Raw genomic sequence first — 20,147 nt, forward strand, 5'->3', positions numbered from 1 at the left:
ACCCTCACTTACTTTTTTTTTTAATTTAATTTTTTTTCTTCTGTTTATCTCTTCCTCTCTTTTTTTCTCTTTTTTTTTCCCATTTTCATGCCTAGACAAAAAATACTCCACCGCGCTCTGGTCTCAATTCTCAATCCCTATTTTCACTTATGAGATCCCAAAAACTACCAGGCTCTAGAACAAGGAGACCAAACAATATTAGAATTATGTTAATAGACATCACATAATTTAAATCTGTTAATGTTTAAAAGTCTAGCGGTAGCTGGACTTTAGTTAACGCTGATCCGGCGGGCGGATTGATACTTCTGTTGTTAGTGGTTCCCGTTACCTGTCAAGTAAAATACAATGGGCGTCAGAGGGAGACCGCGCTGGGCGGTCTTCAACTCTCCGATGCCTAAGTTAGTCAATGTATTTATGTTGACAAAGTAACAGTAGGTAAGTATTGAATGCGTAATAAATGAGGAGAGAGGAGAGGACATTTTATAGGTGAGGAAGAGGATGATCTTCTCCTTGTTTTCGATGTGGGACTGATGTGCTTCAGTTCCCAGTTTCAGTAGCTTCTGATGCTAACTTGACACGGCGCGTCGGCGGTGCTTTGGGGTTGATCCGGGGCTCAGGCGGTAACCCGGCTAGCTGTCTTTACGCCAGTCACTAATATGGTGGGCGTTGGTACCCCTGGCGGTACAATGAGTGTGGCTCATTATAGCTAATTATGCTTGCAAATGCACATGTATGTACAAGTCCCCCAAATCCCCAGTCAAGGAGGGCAATCTTGGTTGGGGAGTTGATCGGCGGTTTGAAGCGTTTCTCCCGCCAGACTTTGCAGAAGCATAATTAGTGTCAGTGCGTCGTCAACCATGGATTTACTGAGCAAACGCTTTGTGCCCTTTCGGGTGGGCCCCTGCTAGGCCCCCCAGGGAGTCCCCCACTCCCCGGCTAAGATGGACCTCTGGATGGTCGCTATTATTGTTTGATGAGGGGGAGCTGCACGGAGCAGCGCTGCACGGAGCAGAGGGTGTTGGGTTGCGAGCCCAATCTTAGCACCCAAGTGACGGGGGTCAACGTACCTGATCAGGGCTGTCGTAGACTGTTGACTAGTCCCCGTGTCCCGTAGGGACATTCTGACCGTAACTCCGCGTGGCGGCGTTGTCAGAGGCGTGGCCTCGGGATCCACCGCTGGCGGAAGTCCCCCCGCTAGATGTAGCAGGAAGCAGCGTCAAGTAGACGTGCTTGGTGGTATTTTATTGAGCGGTATTGCGCTGAATAAAGTACGCAGTTTGTCAGATGAGAAAGGGGGTTCGCTAGCGGTGTGCTGTGTAGCGGAGGACGCCCCGTTTACGGAATGACGAGAGAAGTTCCGTTGGAGACTTAGATGGTGACAAAAGAAGTTCCGCTGGCGGGGTTTCGCTCTGTGGACTGTCACCTGGGAGATGACACGTGAAGATTCGCTGGCGGGGTTTCGCTCAGCGGAGACTCCGTCACTTGGATGACAAGTGAAGATCCGCTGGCGGGGTTTCGCTCAGCGGAGACTCCGTCACTTGGAGGATGACAAGTGAAGATCCGCTGGCGGGGTTTCGCTCAGCGGAGACTTGGTCTCGAGAAATGACGAGGGAGAAGTTCCGCTGGCGGGGTTTCGCTCAGCGGAGACTTCAGGCGGTTCCTTACGAAGTCATCCCAACTGTTTAACACGTGTCGAACCTATAGCGGGTTAGCGTGCGTAGGCTTGTCTCCTAAGCCTGTCCATCTTCTAGCTTTTAATGATATTAATTGTGGGTTTCATAACCGAGGTAACGCCTCGGGTACTCCAGAGAGTGAGTGGAGACTGATGACACGTGTACGGTTGGTACGTGATGCCGTTATGGAGCGGACGGCTTAGGACGCGTTGATGCCGAGATAAAAGGGGGGGGGGACCTTGGGAGATTTGCCACTTTGCGAAAATTTGAAAACCTAGTCGTCGTCTTCGAGTTCTGTTTGTCCGAGACCGAAGAGAGAGCCTGCCGGAGCGTGGGTATACCATTTCCAGAGAGACGTCGATCGTCACCGTGCACGACCGTGCTGAAGATTGCACCACTGAGGTTGGTACCTGGATTTCCCCTTTTTGTTTTTGTTTTAGTGGGTCTGTTTATTTCTGGGTTTTGCTGTTTTTGCCTTTCTGAGATGACTGCTGGTTTTGCTGGGTGTGTTTTGAGGTGTGAATGGGATTTCTTTGGGGGGGGGGTTGGATTATGGTTGGCTAAGCGTTGGTGGTTAAGGAATAGATAGCCGAATCTGGGTTGAGTGCGTCTGTTTTGCACTTTGGAGTTTTCTGGGTTTTGTTGTTGATACCTTTGGCTATATCTGATGCGAGAGTAGGTTAGATCTGTATTTGTGCTAACTGATGTGGGTTTTAGGGTTTGGGATGGCTAACGTTATAGAGATTTCGAGCAGTGAGGATTCCGGGTCTGACGTGTCGTTCAGCGCGGCGGATAGGATTTTTATTGATTCGTTGCGTCCGTCTGCCGATGCAGGAACCTCACTGCCAGAACCGCTAGAAGTTGAGCCTCTTCAGACCATCCTCTGGGACGTAGCCATGGGCCGTGGTTCGCGTCCAGAGAGCTCTAGGGCAGGTGAGGCTTGGCAAGCAATAGTGCTGCTAGCGGCTCTGCTGGCGAAGAGGAAGTAGCGGGGCAGAATGCCGAATCAGCGTGGTTTCTCTCAAATGGCACCGCCGTCGACGAGGCAGGTGGGCGGATGACCGCCGCTGCCGTTAACCGGATGAAACAGACGTTTCGGTTGCCGGGGTCGGTGAAGCTGCGCCCGCCGACAGCGGATGAAAAGGCCTCGATTCTCCCAGCGGGTTTTGCTGCCGTTCACGAGGCGATATTCCGTCAAGGACTGACATTCCCGCTGCTGCCCAACCTCCAGATATTGGTGTGCGAATTTGGCCTTGCGTTTGGTCAAATTTGCCCCAATATGTGGCGGTTAATGTTGCCCCTGAACTCCCTTTGGCGGTTATCCGGGTGCGAGGGGCCGACTGTGGCGGAAGTGCTTTACTTCTACGAGTTAGTGTATGTGAAGCGCCGAGGCTGCAAAGGGCAAGTGAACTTGAGTCGCCGGCAGGGAGCGCCCAAGCTAATTGAGAATCTAAGGGACTCAATGTCCTACTGGCGGGGGACCTTCTGCGTCGCTACAGACGGTTGGGAGTACCACGCCAGATCGAATGAGGAAGGGCCGACGTTTAGGATCAAGTCTGAGTTCCAACCTGTTCGAGGTTGGTGTCCGGTTTCCGCTGAAAGTATTTGGCGTGTTGACGTGCTTGCACTTGTACTCCTACTGACGACGTGTTTTTTTTTTTTGTTTTTTTTTTTTTTGTGCAGCGGGACTTCGGTACACGCTAACGCGCGAAGAAGAGTGTCGCGTGGCGAGGATCAGGGGTTGCTGGCGGAACCGAAACTTGCTTGATTTCCGCCTGCTGACTGGTTGGGAGTTGCTGGTCGACCTGCGACTAACACGCTCCATTGGTGAGGAGTCTACCCTGTCATATCGTACTATATTTTTGAATTGTTTGACTGATGGCTGTCGCTCTTTTTTTTTTTTTAGAAACTCCGCCGGGCAACAAATCGAGTCGCGACGCATTTGAGAAGGCGATGGATCGGGCGGAGATAGACAATTTTTTGGAGGCCATGTATGCCGAGGGGCTGGCGGCCCAGCAGACCGTGGTGAACCCGGAGACATTGGCGCTGAGCCAGTCCGATGTTCCGGTGGTGATGCCGATGCCGCACCAGTCTCACCTTGGTGAGGATGGTCTGCCTACGGTGCAGGCGGGGACTCAGACAGTCGGCGTGGATCAGAGGGGAAGTGCTGCGGCCGGGCCACAGAAGAAGCGGATGCCCGCTCACAGGCGGGGTCCTCAAAAGGTTGTGCAACCGGCGGAAGATGTCACTGTGACAAGGGAGGAGCCGCCAGTGAGGGTGACGAGGGCCGTCGCTGGGAGTCAGAGGGCGCTGGAGAGAAAGCGCCGGACGGCTGAGTCTCCTGACGAGGAAGAGGGAGACGAGGTGGTGGTCGGGTCCCGCCGTCAGAAGAAGGCCCGACAGGCTCCCTCAAAGACTGCGGCGGTGGAGGGAGAGGCGCCCGCCGTCGGTGAGCTAGACTCGTTCGCCGAGTATGCGCCATTTATGACAGAAGGGGAGCGGGAGTTCCTCTTCCATCTGTGCGAGCGGCTGGGGTTTGGCGGTCTGGCGGGCATATCGCGTCCGACGGCAATTGACCAATCGCCCTTCAGCTCGGCCTTTGGCCAAATATCGGCGGGGTTACATGATATGTTCGTGGCGGCGTCGAAGCAGCCCCGGATTGAGGGAGAGCTCCGGGAAGAAATCGGAGGTCTCCAGAGGGAGTTGGCGGAGGCAAAGGAGAGACTGGCGGAGGTTGAGCGGGGGCTGGTCAAGGCGGAGTGTGATTATGCGGACGCCCGCGGCAAGCTTAATGCTGCCATCAGGCGGGACTTGGAGAGGAATGAACGCGTCTCCCAGTTGGAGCAGGAGATCGCATTGCTGCAGGAGCGGATAGCCGCTAAAGACAAAAAACTCATTATAGTGCAGCGGGAGTCTGTCGATAGGATGGCCGAAATGAAGCGGCTGGGGGGTGAGGTTACCCGCCTGAGAGCTGAAGGGAGTACCGCTGCGGCCGCCGCTGTCGAAGCGTTCAAGCAGTCGGCAGAATTTAAGAAGACACTGACCGAAGCGGCGAAGTCTGGGGCCCGGGCCAATATAGACATGTTGAAGCGGAAGGGTGCCATTGACTTTGCAAAGGCGTCACAGCCTGACGTGCCGGCGGCCGAGAGTGTCCCGCCGGAGACAGACGTCGTGCCTGCCCCAGCTGCGGGTACTCACTCGGGCAGCGGGGAAAGTGGCCCACATCCGCCGGAAGGGTCCCAGCAGACTCCCCAGCAGACCCCGTCGGAGGTGTCACGTGCCGGATTTCTGGAGGCACACACCCGGGTGGATGGTACCATAGAGACCCCCAGTCCGACAGCTCGAGGGTCCGATCAAGCGAGCCGATCGGTCGCGCCGCCGCCTGTTGAAGCCGCAGAAGTCGAAGCCAACCGCTGAAGCTAGCTGAGACTTCCATAGTTTTTTTTTTTTTTTTTTTTCTTTCCGCTTTTTTGTAGCCGCTGAGGCATATCAGTTTCTAAAGAATTTTGGGGCGTAACATAAATTTCTGACTTGGTTTGCCATGTAGTGTTTTTAAGTTATATTTTTCTTTTGTCGATCAATGAAACATTAAAGGAATTAAAATTGGTCCAAGTGCACCTCGTAGCGGACGAGGTCCGCCGACGATTGCTGGCGTTGCCAGTTGCCCTCAGTGCTAGACTTGGTAACAATGGTTTGAATAATTCCTCGTTTCATTGATAGCTGACTGATCAGTGTACAAAAGCGGGATAGTACCCGTTGGGTAGCTTCCCTTAGCTAAATATTTGAACAAAAAATTTAGCTAAGTCAAGATGCTCCTGGGTAGCGTTCTGACTATTTGTAGTAATACCGAAGGTGTTCAGTATTCCAAGGGCGGGCCGACGTGACGCCGTCCTTGTCCATTAAGTAGAAGGTGCCTGGGCTAACGACTTCCACAATTTTGTACGGGCCTTCCCAAGTTGGGCGGAGTTTTGTCGGCGGCGGAATGACTTCCTTCATGACCGAGTCCCCCAGCTGGAGGTTTCGGGCCTTGACTCTGGCGTTGTAGAAACGTGATACCCGTTGTTTGTTTTGTAGATTGTGTAAGTGGGCCCTGCGTCTTTTCTCTTCTAGGAGGTCCTTGTCCAAGTTGACGCCGGCGCTGTTGTTCTCTGGGCAGTAGCCTTCGACTCTAGCGGTAGGTTGAGTAACTTCAATGGGTAAGACAGCCTCTGTGCCGAACATCATACAAAAAGGAGTTTCTCCGGTGGCGGAGGTTGGAGTTGTTCGTATGGCCCACAGAACCTCTGGGAGCTTTTCCGCCCATAAACCCTTGGCGTTGTCGAGCTTCTTTTTAACAACTTTTTGATTATCTTATTTGCCGCTTCGACCTGGCCGTTGGTCTGGGGGTGGGCGACAGATGCAAACCTCAACTTGGTGCCTAAGTTGGTGGTGAAGGAGATGAGCTCGTCATTGTTGAACTGTGTGCCGTTGTCTGTAATGATTGTGTGTGGGACACCGTAGCGGCAGTAGATATTCTTCCAAAGGAAGCGAATTACCTTGGCGGTAGTTATTGCCGTCAGTGGCTCTGCCTCTATCCACTTGCTGTTGTAATCGATGGCAACAATGATGTATTTGAACTGACCCTTGGCAGTTTGGAATTTTCCCATCAGATCAAGGCCCCACGTGGAATGAATCCATGGGCCCACGATGATTGACAGTGGTTCCGCCGGTGCGTGTGGGAGATCTGCAAACTGTTGGCATTTGTGGCAAGACCTCGAAATCCGCCGGGCGTCATCACCAAGTGTGGGCCAGAAGTACCCTTGTCGCATTGTGCGGTTGGCCAGGGATCTGGCGCCCGAGTGGTTTCCGCATTCCCCGCCATGGATTTCTGCTAGGACAACCCTTCCTTCCTCTGGGGTTAGACAGCGGAGGTTAGGATGGGTGATCCCCTGGCGGTAGAGCTTGCCGTGCTGGATGTTGTAGCGGGTTGCTCTTCGCTGGAGCTGTCTTGCCTGTACCTTGTCTTCTGGCAACGTTCCGTTGCGTTTATATGTAATGATCTCGTCCATCCAGCTGGGGTTGACCTGAACGTTGAAGATTTCCGCCAGGGTCTTTGTGATACTTGGCTTGTCAAGATACTCCACCCTTGTGTCCGCTGGACTCTGATGCGGTTGGGCGGTTGCCAGTCTCGCCAGTGAATCAGCCTTGGCGTTCTTTTCCCTGGGGATTTGTGTGATTGTGTGAAATTTGAACTTCTTTAGCAACGTCTTTACGTACCCCAAATATGCCGCTAGCTGCTGGTCCTTGGCTTGGAAGCTGTCGTTGACCTGATTGACGACTAGTTGGGAGTCGCTGAATATGTTGACGTTGTCAGCTCCGGAGTCAATGGCGAGGAGTAGACCGGCTATGAGCGCCTTGTACTCCGCCATATTGTTTGAAGCTTTGAAGTTGAATTTCAACGCGTACTCTGCGTTCAGTCCCCCGGGTCCGGTTAAGATGACTCCGGCGCCGCTGGCCCTGGCACAGGCGGATCCGTCCACGTGGAGGTTCCAATCGGACTGTGGGGGAGTTGCCTCTGCACTGGCTACTATTTCTGTTGCGGACTTTGTTTGAGTACTGGGTTCCGGCTGACGCTCGGTAAGTTCAGCGATGAAATCCGCAACTGCCTGGCCCTTCATGGCGGCTCTTGGCTTGTAATCTATGTCAAATTCACTGAGCTCGATGGCCCACTTGCTGAGGCGCCCTGAATGTTCAGGGTTCTGCATCACCTGTCTCAGCGGTTGATTGGTTAGCACATGGATTGTGTGCACTTGAAAATATTGGCGGAGGCGCCTGGCGGCAACGATGAGTGCGAGAGCTAGCTGCTCCAAGGGTGGATATCTTGTTTCTGCCCCGTTCATGCCTCTGCCGACGTAGAAAACTGGGAGCTCGTCCTGTCCCTCCCGCCGGACAATGGCGCAGCTCACCGCTGATATTGATACCGCTAGGTATATGAACAGTGTCTCTCCTTGCACAGGGATAGAGAGTAGTGGGACTTCCGCTAGGTAATCCTTCAAGCCCTGAAATGCCGTCTGACATTCTGGGTTCCAGTTGATGACTTTCTTGTGAGTCGTTTTGAGGAGTTTGAAAAATGGGGCACACCTGTCAGTGAGCCTGGAGATGAATCGAGAAAGGGCGGTTAACTTGCCTTGGAGGCACTGGACATGTACCTTATACTCAGGGTCCGCCAGGTCGAGTATGGCCTGTACCTTGTTCTGGTTAGCCTCGATTCCTCGTTCACTGACGATATAACCCAGAAATTTGCTGGCGGTGACGCCAAAGAAGCATTTTTCTGGGTTGAGGCGCATGCCATAGGCCAGGAGGATGGTAACTATGATCTTGAGGTTTGCCACATGTCCGCTGGCCTTTATACTCTTGACCAACATGTCATCCACGTAGACCTCGATTATCTTGCCCAAATGTTCAGCGAACATAGCATTCATCAACCGCTGATAAGTTGCACCGGCGTTCTTCAGACCGAAAGGCATAACGTTGTAGCAGTACAGGCCTTTGTCGGTGGTGAAGGTGGTACACTCCTGATCGCTGGGATGCATCTTGATCTGATTGTAGCCGGAGAAAGCGTCCATCATGCTGAGGAGTTCATGCCCGGCTGTTGCGTCAACCAGCTGATCAATGCGTGGTAGAGGGAAACTGTCCTTTGGGCACGCCTTGTTGAGATTTTTGAAGTCGACACACATCCGCCACTTGCCGCTAGGTTTCTTGACCATGACCAGGTTGGAGATCCACTGGGGATAGACTACCTGGCGGATGAATCCCATGCCCTGGAGCTTGGCGACCTCCTCCCCTATGGCGCGGTATTTCTCCTCGTCAAAGGCCCTTCGCTTCTGCTTGATAGGATAGAAGGATGGCTTGATGGTTAGCTTGTGTGTGATGATTTCAGGAGAGATACCTGGCATGTCTGCATATGACCATGCGAAGACGGCGGCGTTGTCCCGTAGGAATTGAGTGAGTTCTGCCGCCACCTCTGGGTCTAGCTGAGCTCCTATGCGGACTGTCCGCTCTGGGTGCTCGTCGGAGATGCTGATGACCTTCAACGATGTTTCTGGATTGACCGGTTCCTTCTTCACATATTTCTTCTCCTCATCCCTAGGATCCTCGAAGATATCTGGTGGCGGTGCCTGATTTCCTACCGTTAGGATTTCGTGGCGGCGGGTTGACCGCGCAATGGTGGTTGAGTAGCACTCTCTTGCCAAATGCTGACTTCCCTTGACACAGCCCGTGCCGTTGGGTGTGGGGAACTTCATGAGAAGCATGTATCCGGCGATGATGCATTTGAGCTTGTTGAGTGCCAGCCGTCCTATGATGGCGTTATACGAACTGAAACAATCCACAATTATAAATTCGGTATGTATCTCCGCCATACATGGACTGGAGCCGATGGTTAACCGCATGTAGTCAGAACCCAGCGGTTGAGTGATATCGCCGGAGAAGCTAAGCAATGGCTCATGGTCTTGTAGTAGTTTCTTGTTCCGCTTAAGGTTGTTGTAACAACCGCTGAATATGACATTGACAGCAGATCCGCTATCCACCAGGATTCTTCCCACTGACCATCTGTCGAGAATGGCATCGATCAGAAATGGGTCATCATGGGGTAGATGTGCTCCGCGCTCCTCCTCCTCTGAGAAGGTGATGGGCTCCCAACCAGACTTTGGGAGTTTGGCGGATCTCTCGTAGCGGATGTTACAGACTTCCTTTGGGTGATTGGAGCGTGCGTAACGCTTTCTTGCCCTGTGAGACATGTTGGTGATTAGAGCCCCGCCATCGATGGTGTTGATGCGGCCCAGTGGCTCAATGTTGGCAATTACAGGTGGCGGTTGGCGCACCTTGAATTGATCCATCTTGCCGTCACGGTACAAGGTCTCAATGGCCGTTTTGAGAGCGTTGCAACTGTTGGTATTGTGACCGTTGTCCTCGTGGTATTTGCACCACATGCCGGTGTTTCTTGGCTTGCCCTTTTTGGGGAATTTCGGTGAGGGTGGCGGTGGTATCTGATCCTTGCACTGATTGTAAATTTCCTCGTACGAGGCTGTGAGGACCGTAAATACCGCATACCGCTGAGAGGACTCCGTCTGCTTGTTGCGATTGTCCCCATGGGATGGGCGGTTGCCCTTGTAGTGGTTGTCCTTCTGCCTTTTGCTTTGATAACTGCCCTGTTGCCACTCCCTCTTCTTGTCAGCTGGCTGTGCAGTGGGGGCCTTGCTGGCGGTCTCCTGATGGCTGGAGGAGGGTTGAGATGATTTTGTTGGTGTTGCTGGTGGCGGTGGGGTTTCTCCATATGTGATAAACTCTGCCTGGGCATGAATGACCGCCTCACTCATAAGGTGATCATACGCCGCGTTTGGATGATTGTAGTTGAGGTGATAGAGGAATGGTCCCTTGAGGAGTCCCTGCTTGAAAGCCGCCGAGGCCATTGTTTTGTCGAGATCGCGGCACTGAGATGCTGCCGCCCGCCATCTTGTGACGAATGCCTTCAATGATTCGTCCTCTCCCTGCCGGACGCCAAACAACTGGCTCTTGTTGTGATGACCGGCGGACAACAAGATGAATCGAGAGAGGAAAGCATGAGATAACGCCTGGAATGAGCCGATGGACCCTGGCGGACACTCGAAAAACCAACTCATTGCCTCACTATCCAGCGTTTCGCTGAACAAGTGGCACAGGGTGGCGTCATCAAATCCCTTGTTGTTGGTGACCTTCTTGAACGTGTCCATGTGGACGAAGGGATCGGTCTTACCGCTATAATGTGACATTTTTGGGGTCTTTGCAAACGCTGGTCTGACGGCTTGCAAAATTGTAGCGGTGAATGGTCCTGGCCTGGACGCGAAGAGTGGGTTTGGGGCTGGCGCCGGGGTGCCTGCCTCCGCCAGGATTAGCCGCTGTTCTAACTGCTGTATCCTCTCCAAAATTTGGGCGGTTGCGTTGCCAGCGGGGCCTGCTCGGGGGCTCCGCGGAACTGACCCTCGCCCGGGAATGGGTAGATTGTCCTCAGTCCTTGCTCTAGTCCTCGAGGGGTGGGTGCGCAGCGATGACTCCGCCTCCTGCTCCAACAGTTGGGGACAGGGGGTGGTCCCATTCCTGCCAGCTCAGGTGGGTTTAGCGGTACCTGCATTTGCACAATGGGTCCTATACCAGCGGTAGGCCGGCTGTGTCTGGTGCTGTGTGACTGCTCACTTCGTGCTGGGTTGGCGTTTGCATCCAGCGCCCGCTTTAGCTCGTCGAAACGTGTCATCAGCGTGGCCACCTGCTCTTGGGCCTCAGCCTTTTCCTTGCGCTCCTGCTCGCGCTCTCTGTTTGCTTTGTGGAGGTCCGCCAGCGCCAGCTCATACAAGGCGGTGAGGTCCTGACCTGGGGGGCGGCTGCTGCTTGGATTTGTTTCACCGCCAGGGTTGACTGGGGTGCTGAATAGTGCGCGGTTGATGCTTACCGCTGGGTGGGCGGGTTGGGGAACGGCGGACTGGTCTGCCTGCTCCTCGACATTTCCCCCGCTACCGTTAGTCATGGTAACTGTGATGGGATGACTTTTTGTTCAAGGTTTCCCACAGACGGCGCCAATGTTAATGTTTAAAAGTCTAGCGGTAGCTGGACTTTAGTTAACGCTGATCCGGCGGGCGGATTGATACTTCTGTTGTTAGTGGTTCCCGTTACCTGTCAAGTAAAATACAATGGGCGTCAGAGGGAGACCGCGCTGGGCGGTCTTCAACTCTCCGATGCCTAAGTTAGTCAATGTATTTATGTTGACAAAGTAACAGTAGGTAAGTATTGAATGCGTAATAAATGAGGAGAGAGGAGAGGACCTTTTATAGGTGAGGAAGAGGATGATCTTCTCCTTGTTTTCGATGTGGGACTGATGTGCTTCAGTTCCCAGTTTCAGTAGCTTCTGATGCTAACTTGACACGGCGCGTGGCGGCGCGTCGGCGGTGCTTTGGGGTTGATCCGGGGCTCAGGCGGTAACCCGGCTAGCTGTCCTTACGCCAGTCACTAATATGGTGGGCGTTGGTACCCCTGGCGGTACAATGAGCGTGGCTCATTATAGCTAATTATGCTTGCAAATGCACATGTATGTACAAAATCAGTTAGACTTGCCACCGATGGAAAAAAGTAAGCTAACATCGCTTTCAAAAAATACCAATTTAAATGTATATGATTAACGTCGGTTCTTAAAATGACCGGTGTTAAAATTTTTGTTTTAAAATTTGTGGTAACAAAATTTTTGTGAAAGTGCTAAGTGTTTAAGTGAATTGAAGGAAGCGGGTTCTAAAACTTAAAATTTTCAGTGAGATGGACACTTATGGGTGGATTGGTCTTGCCTTCATTATCCATTTTGCACTAGCAGTACGTGGATACTGTCATACGGCTACATGTAGATTATTTTGAACTTAACATTGGGTGGTTAATACCTTAAGGAGGTTCAATCTTAATGTTGCAAATGTTTGCTCTAGTTGGGTGGTCAAGTCCCCTCCTTGCTGACATTGGGTTGATATGCTATTGGTAGTGTATTATTTATGTATGCCATGATCCTTAGGGTTTGCTAGATCTGATTATTCTGGTTTTGCATTGTAGTTAATTATGAAGATCTTTCTTTCCATTGTGCTCAATTATTGGCATTGCCTACAGGCTGTGAGGGTTCTTATTTGTAGGGCACTTGACTTCCGGTTTGCTGTTTTTCTAGATTTATTCTTGACAAGAAAATAGGTCTCGGTCAGCCTAAATAAACATTACATTCTTTCCTTTTAGGTGCTGAATGCTGCATGGGATGTTTGCATACCGATTTCAAGTGAGAATGCTCTTTTATGTCATAATCGCGTCGGGTACAACGAGATATTGGATAATTCAAGTGCTGATTGTAGCTTGTTATTCATATGTTTTTAGGTCAGTCTTTGTAGGTTTTGGGGTTTTATTTTGTGAATTGTGTAGAATCATGAATTTGGAAATAAAATTAATGGAAAACCCAATTTTTGGATGATGAGAAATGTATATCTTTTCCCACCAGCAGCTAGATGATTATTTTGCACATCATGCTTGTCAAAATGAACTGATGTATATAAATGCATAACAAAACAGTAATGTCAAAGAAAATAATGTCAATTTAGAGATTAGAAATCAGTACCAAAATAAAAATCGATGTCTCATGATTATCAACATATCAAAATGTTACCCCAAAATTGATGTATACAAAACCAATGCACATCGATATCTAATCACCAAACTGTTATTTATTGTCAACGTACAAATCAGTTGCTATAAAGTAAACAGATTTACCATGAAATACAGGACATCGGTTTTGAAAAACAGAAGTGATGTTTCAACAAAATAACACATCAGCTTATTTGAAAAGAAGCGATGTACACGAAACCAGTAAACATCGTTTTACATAAACAAAAACGATGTTCTGGGTAAAATAACACATCATTCTTAATATAGTAACCGATGTTGCCTAAAGGCACATACATCGTTCTCAAGAGAATAAGGTGGCAAGATGCCTTACAAATGGACACAAACAAACAAAATTTTTTGAAGACTGATGTCTACGAGAGTATTAGACATCATTTCTGAAATTATAATCGACTTTAATGTTCACTTAGGTATTGTTTGAGATATACTTTATTAAGCATAAAATGTGAAAATATGAAGATTTAAATATAGTTAACATACAAAATTATGATGATTGTAACGATTATACATCGATTTGTGTTTTAGAAGCGATGTTGGCCGTTGTCCGGGACATCGATTTTTGACGCGCTTGGACTGATGTCTGGATCTTTTACATCACCCACTAAGAGATCAGTAGGAATTTAGTTTTACATCGGTTCTGGACTGATGTCTGTTAACAAAATTCTAGTAGTGAAACCTCACTCTGAAAAACGCATCTCTGTCTTTCGTCTAGTTCTTGTTTGTTGGTAAGTTCATCTCTCACAAAATTTTCATTTCCATGGCTTCTGAAATCGTTTTCAGGCTGAAACTAATACATGGATTTCAACGTATTTCGAATTTTACAGTGAGATTTAGAGGCTTTAATTTGCCGATCTGAATCCGATTCGGGTTGGATCATTAACCTCATTAACAGATCGCTCTATTCTATTAGAGCTCTTCCAATTTGCCGGACTTTCCAATTGCCAGCACAGGTATACTACCAACCCCTCCTCCATTGAAGTTGTGTTCTACTAGTACTTTTGATCGTGAACCATCGTTAGGCGTCGACATATATGCAACCCATATTCTTCAGATGCCGCCGACGTTTGACCCAGACCCAAGAGATCGGAGTTGAACCAAAATCAAGTCGAACTAGACCCAGTGACTTCCAATCGTCGATCACCTCAACATTTTCTCCCAGATTGACGGGCTGGAACAAAACCTAACAAGGCTGCCGTCGACTCTGAATCCTCTCCCAAATCGGATTCCAAGGCTCCAGCAATGACTTCTAACAGCGATGCCATCCCTGCTGTCGATAAAAGATGGTCGGGTTGGCCAGGCGACTGTTTGTGTTAGGGTTGGGGGATTTAAGGGAATTGGGTTGCGATCTCCTCGTTGAGTTTGTCATCCAACGCCTTCGCCACCGTCAAGACTTGCTGCTCAATTATCTACAAACCAATCAAAGAAAAAGTTCAATTATGTTTCTGGAGATATGTGTGTGTGTGTGTGTGTATTCGAACGATGAGGAAGAGAGAGAGAGAGAGAGAGAGAGAGAGAGAAGGTTGTACTTCTTGGATGGCTCGGTTCACCATTGTTGGATTGGATGGATTTGCAAAAGGTTTGATTCAAATGAAGGAAATGAGATTTGAGAGAAGGAGAGGGAGAGGGAGAAAGAGGGTTGATCTAGGTGAGATTTTGTTGAAGATGGCAATGGAATTGGAATCTAGAGGGGAGTGAACTAGCAGGCAGACAGGGGTTGAAGTGCTGATGCCGGTGGCAATGGGGGAGGGCGGTGTAGGGGAGGCCGCAGAGTTGGTCGTACTGTCATAGTGGTGGAGGAGAAGAGATAAAAAGAAAGAAAAAAGAATAAATTAAAAAAAATGAATAAGAGAAAAGAATACAAAATAAAAATAAAAGGAAGTGAGGGTATAATAGATATTTTTCCGCGGAATGACTCCCACGTCAGTAATTTAACGGAGTTTTTGGACGGAGATTAACGGAATGGACCAATTTAGAGTACAAGGACTAAATATGTGAAATTAGAAGGCTAGAGATTGAAGTGCTTTTATAGCAAAAGTTCAAGGACTAAACAATATTTAATCATTTTATGAATGAATTTAATTCACACCCTCATCACTTTAGAGGGAAGCTGGATCCCATAGTATTTATCTATTCTTGCATCAAATAATAACTTTAAACAAAATTCTTTGAAATGTGATCGAGCAAGAGAATTAAAAAAAAATCAACAATTCTTTTATGAATAATATTGGATAAAACAAGTTTTTTTTTTTTTTTTTTTGATACCATTTGCATCTCATCTTATGTAGCAACTGATGTGAATATTCACCTAGTATTTAGTGATTAAAAGTTCAACTTCGAATTCATAAATTACTACTCACTCAATTGAAAACAGATAATGTATCGCGAATTTTCTCAGACTTTTGATTATACACGCAACAACAATATAAAACATATTTTCAAACTGTTTCTATAAAAAAACTATATGTCATAACTATAAGTTAAATAAGGAATTTGTCACTACTCACTAATATAATCTTGTAGTTTTTTTTTTTTTTTTTGAGAAGAATATAATCTGGTAGTTTCAATTGCGTGCAGACAATGTTTTGCACCTATTTTATTCAAAAAAAAAAAAAAAACACTGATTTTCAGTACATCGATTACACCCAAGTGATCGAGCAAGTTTTCATAAAAGTAAAGATAAACAAAGACTAATAAACTATTGTTTAGATAGGGAAATAAGCGTGCAATTATTATTCAATAAACAAAAGAAATTTTTAACCACGTAGAAGTACCTAGCTGACACCTATGAAACTTTAACCCCAGCTAGGCAGCTAGCTATTTTGTATTTACACTTCATATAGTATTAAGCAGTCAATTCAAGCATAATGGGATATTCAGTTTGATAATGACGCCACGTCCAATAATCTCCTAATCTTATATTACGATATCATCAATATTATCAACATCTCAATGAGCCTCCAAAATGGATCCAAAGGTGTTCTTGCATCCACTTTTAGCGTCATGTCCTCGTCATCATAGGGTCATCATCACTGCTTTTATATTTATGTTATAATTCCAAGCCGGCTTGAATAATTAGTTACATGGGTTTCTTCTAGGTGATCAAAAAACCCAGAGGGTGTTTTTTTTTCTGAAAACATTTTTATGTACTAATGGTGTTAATGACGAAACACTTATAATATGATTTCAATATTTGATATTTACAGTTAATTTTTTAATAATTAAATAATGTATTTAATGTAATTCAGCTGTTCATTCATATTAGTGCAACTGCACGTTTTACATTAAAAATTGAGTATAAAATCAATTAACCACCATACATGATTCTATACCTAATATGCCTCCGACCTTCCTATTAAATTGTTAATTAGACATCAAATTTGTAACGTCTTGTTAATTCAGACCAAAGACCTGGCACCTTGTTGGCGTCATTCTTCATCATCTATAAGGTCATCACTGTTTTTATGTTATTTAGTTGGAAGCTAGCGATTTGAGTTGTAAATTAGCTATATTTGGATGGAGCATCGATGATTTCGTATTTGTTTATAATTAAAATCCTTCGGACTTAGTACACTCATATGATTTAAATTTCTTTTTAAATGATGAACAATTGGTTACCTGCATGCATTTACCATATGATTGAGAAGAAAATCAAACTCGATCGATCACTTCACCAACAAAAGGAAAATTGAAAAGAAGACCATCCAACTCAATTATTTTGCATGTCCTTTTCATTAAAGCAAGTGACTGAACCTCAACTTTTTGGACCAGCTCATGAGTTAGCTAGTAGTGTTTAAACATATAGCATCAAGCATTAATAAGATACCACAGGCTATGTTTTAATTAACTCGTTAAATAACAATTGCTAGTTATGGTTTTGTACCCAAACAAAAATTGCAATGAATAACTATGATTCTGTTAATGAAAGTACTCATCTCTTTGACAACGAAAAATTTGATTGTTTATTATATTGAAATGAGTTCAGTCCATGTCGATCCTACTCGATTTTATCATAATATTTTCTTATTAATTTGCCATCTCTTTGGACTTTTAGACTTTTTCTAAGCATACGTATGTGTAGACTATAAAGAACGATTAGGTGAGGATTATTTGCATTTAGGAGGGTTTTATAGTAAGGCTTTATGTATACATTATGACATTCATAACAAGAAGAATCTAGACAATACAATTGAAGGTGTTCTAAAATGACGAATCACAACGTCACACTCACGTACATATATACAATTTCAAAGTTGACGAAGTCTTCATTTTTCAAATACTAATTTTGGTTGGTCCAAATGTCCCTGTATAATTGAACTAGCTAGTTTTATCCAAGTAAATTTAGTTGGTTCTCAAACCTCCTCACATATTTTTCAGTTATATATCCTTTTTGAAAAAAAAAAAAAAAATTGTGGTCAATACTTAAACGGTGGAGGTAGATGAATTTGGAATGATCGGTGGACTAGTCAAAATAGTTCAACAACACATGGAAAAGATGGAGTGAAGTAGTACTCATGACTAGGATTCTCAATGACTTGTATCGGTTCGGATGAGAGTATATATCGTGTCACAAGAGACAATTTAAACCTAACTCATTTAATAATCTTACGTTTCGAAAATTTAACTCAAGAAAGTTTCTATTAGGACCTCTTAATCTACTCACTAGACCTCCCTCAATTTTTAATTATTCAATGACATATGTATTTTTATACAAAAAGACTGTTAAAGACAGCAAACAAATAAGGAAAATATTTTTTTTCTATGCAAAGATTTATAATAATGGAAACACATTTACAATACTTTAATTATTCATTTCCATTTCAGTTCTCATTTCATATTTCTCATTTTCTTTGTTTATAAAAGCTTTTAAAAAAGAAAAAATAAAGAGAAAATGCATTCAAAATTACTTGGCAAATTATATTAAAATAAAACTATGATACAAAAGTCTTTCTCTTGAGGATCAAGAAATGGGGGATAGAGAGTCCTCACGTAAACTAATCAAATAAGTTTGTGAAGCGGCAAAAATAAACCATAAACCTCCTCAACACATTTAATAAATAATAAAGGAAGAGCGTGAACAAATTCAATATTGCAACCTATCTAAGTTCCAGCATGCAACCATAAACCATAAACCATCTAATAAGACAAAAATAAATAATAAAGGAAGAGTGTGAACAATTTTAATAGAGAGTTTCTATTGGGACCTCTAAATTTGCTCACTTGACCTCACTCTATTATGAATTATTAAATGACATATATAACCTACTATAAAATGACTATTAAGGACAATAATTATACTAAAAAATATTATATTTATTTTATGTAGACTTTCCAATTCAATAATATTAGATTGTATTTCTTATTATTTTCCTTATCTATTTTCATTTTCCAATTTCACTACATACTCATTAAAGCATTCATATATATTTAATAAGAATTAAAAATATAATTAAGATCATATGACATAAAAATGTATGATATATATGTTGAACGCATATTGGTGAGTTTATGATTTATGACCTAAATCTAAGTCAACCAATTATGTTTGCAAAAAAAAAAAAAAAAAAACTAGTAGTTTAGAAGAAAAAAAACTAAAAATATTTAAATAATTAATCATGTGGTACAAAAAATAGAGAAAAACAAATTTTTTTTTTAGAATAAAAAAAATTATTTCTTCATTTTTTTCACAGCTAAAATAGAAAAAAAAAAAAAAAAAACAGAATAGTTCATGGCATTTTCTTATTGATTAGACATTAATTTTTGAAACCCAAGTTTGATTAAGAAATGTATATTTAGTTAAGATTTATAGAGTGATTAAATCATTGAAATTACTAACTTTTTTATTTTAAAGATAACAATTTGTTTGCAAATTATATGATTGAGGTTATTTGAGGAAGTTTAGTGAGGTTTGGTGAGTAAATTTAGTATTTGAAAATTTGATAAGAGGTGTAAAAAGCATAGAGGTCAAGTGAGCAAATTTGGAGGTTCCAATAGAAAAACTCATTTTAATATTGCAACCTATCTAAATTCTAACATGCAACCATAAACCATAAAAACTAGGCTTTGAAAATCCATAATTAAGCATGAAATAGTAGGCTTGAAAAACCCATGATAAATTTATGTTAATTAGTCACACTATCTTTTACAATAATTATCTCTTTTTTTTTTTTAACAATGTCAAGTTTATTTTGTGGTAAATAAATAATTATGGGAGCACAAACTCATCTTTAATGCTCCCAAAAATTTTCTTTTATGAGTAAGCTTAAGTTAGGTATATGAAAGAGGTTTACTTAGCAAATTTTACTTTTTAAAAAGCAAATATGAGGTGTAAAGATATGAGATGTCAAATGAGCAAATACGGAGGTCCTAATAGAAAAACTAACCCAACACATTTATTAAACGGTTACCCGTTTCTAACTTATTTAATCTATTTAATAAATATATCGTGTCGTGTTAGACAAAATAACTCATTTAAGGGTTAATGTTACAACTCATTTAACTAAAAAGCTTGCATAGATTGATTAAATTCACTAGAGAATTTATAGTGTTAACGATGAAGTGGTAATCTTAGTTTAAAGTGAGAAAAAGACTAATTCGACCTTTATATACATAATATATATATATATATATATATTTTAAATCAGTCGTCTACGCGGGTTATAATAATATATAACCCGACTCATTTAATAAACGGGTTATACAGGTTCACTTTGTGTTGACAAGTTGACCCACGGCCAACCTGTTTATTAAATGGGTCATGGCGGGTTGACCAGTAATCGACTCTTTTTTTAATCGTGCGGATTCATCCAGTTTTATTTCGAGTCGTGTTACCGAGTTCTGTCAGAATTGCCAGCCCTACTCATAACAAAAAACTCCATCAATAACATCAATTTTGACAACCAATTAGTATGTATTGATTAGGGAGGTATACATAATAGTCATCTTTAAATTTTCAATTATCCAATTACATAGAAATATCAATTTTCTCCAAAATAGAATTAATGATGGTGTCGGATACGAATTATTAGTTAATAGTTAATATGCGAACCAGCAATAAGTATTTAAATTTCATTTATGATTAATCACTCTACGCATGTGAAATATTCCAACTGGGCAACTGTGCTGTCTGTGCATTGCAGTATAATGTCTTATTACTTTGGTGAATTAAACGCGGAAATCAATACTAATGCATTGATTGGGGGAGGTATACATAATATTCATCTTTAAATTTTCAATTATCAAATTACATAGAAATATCAATTTTCT

Source organism: Rosa chinensis, chromosome 1, assembly GCF_002994745.2.
Source record: "Rosa chinensis cultivar Old Blush chromosome 1, RchiOBHm-V2, whole genome shotgun sequence".
Taxonomy (NCBI): domain Eukaryota; kingdom Viridiplantae; phylum Streptophyta; class Magnoliopsida; order Rosales; family Rosaceae; genus Rosa; species Rosa chinensis.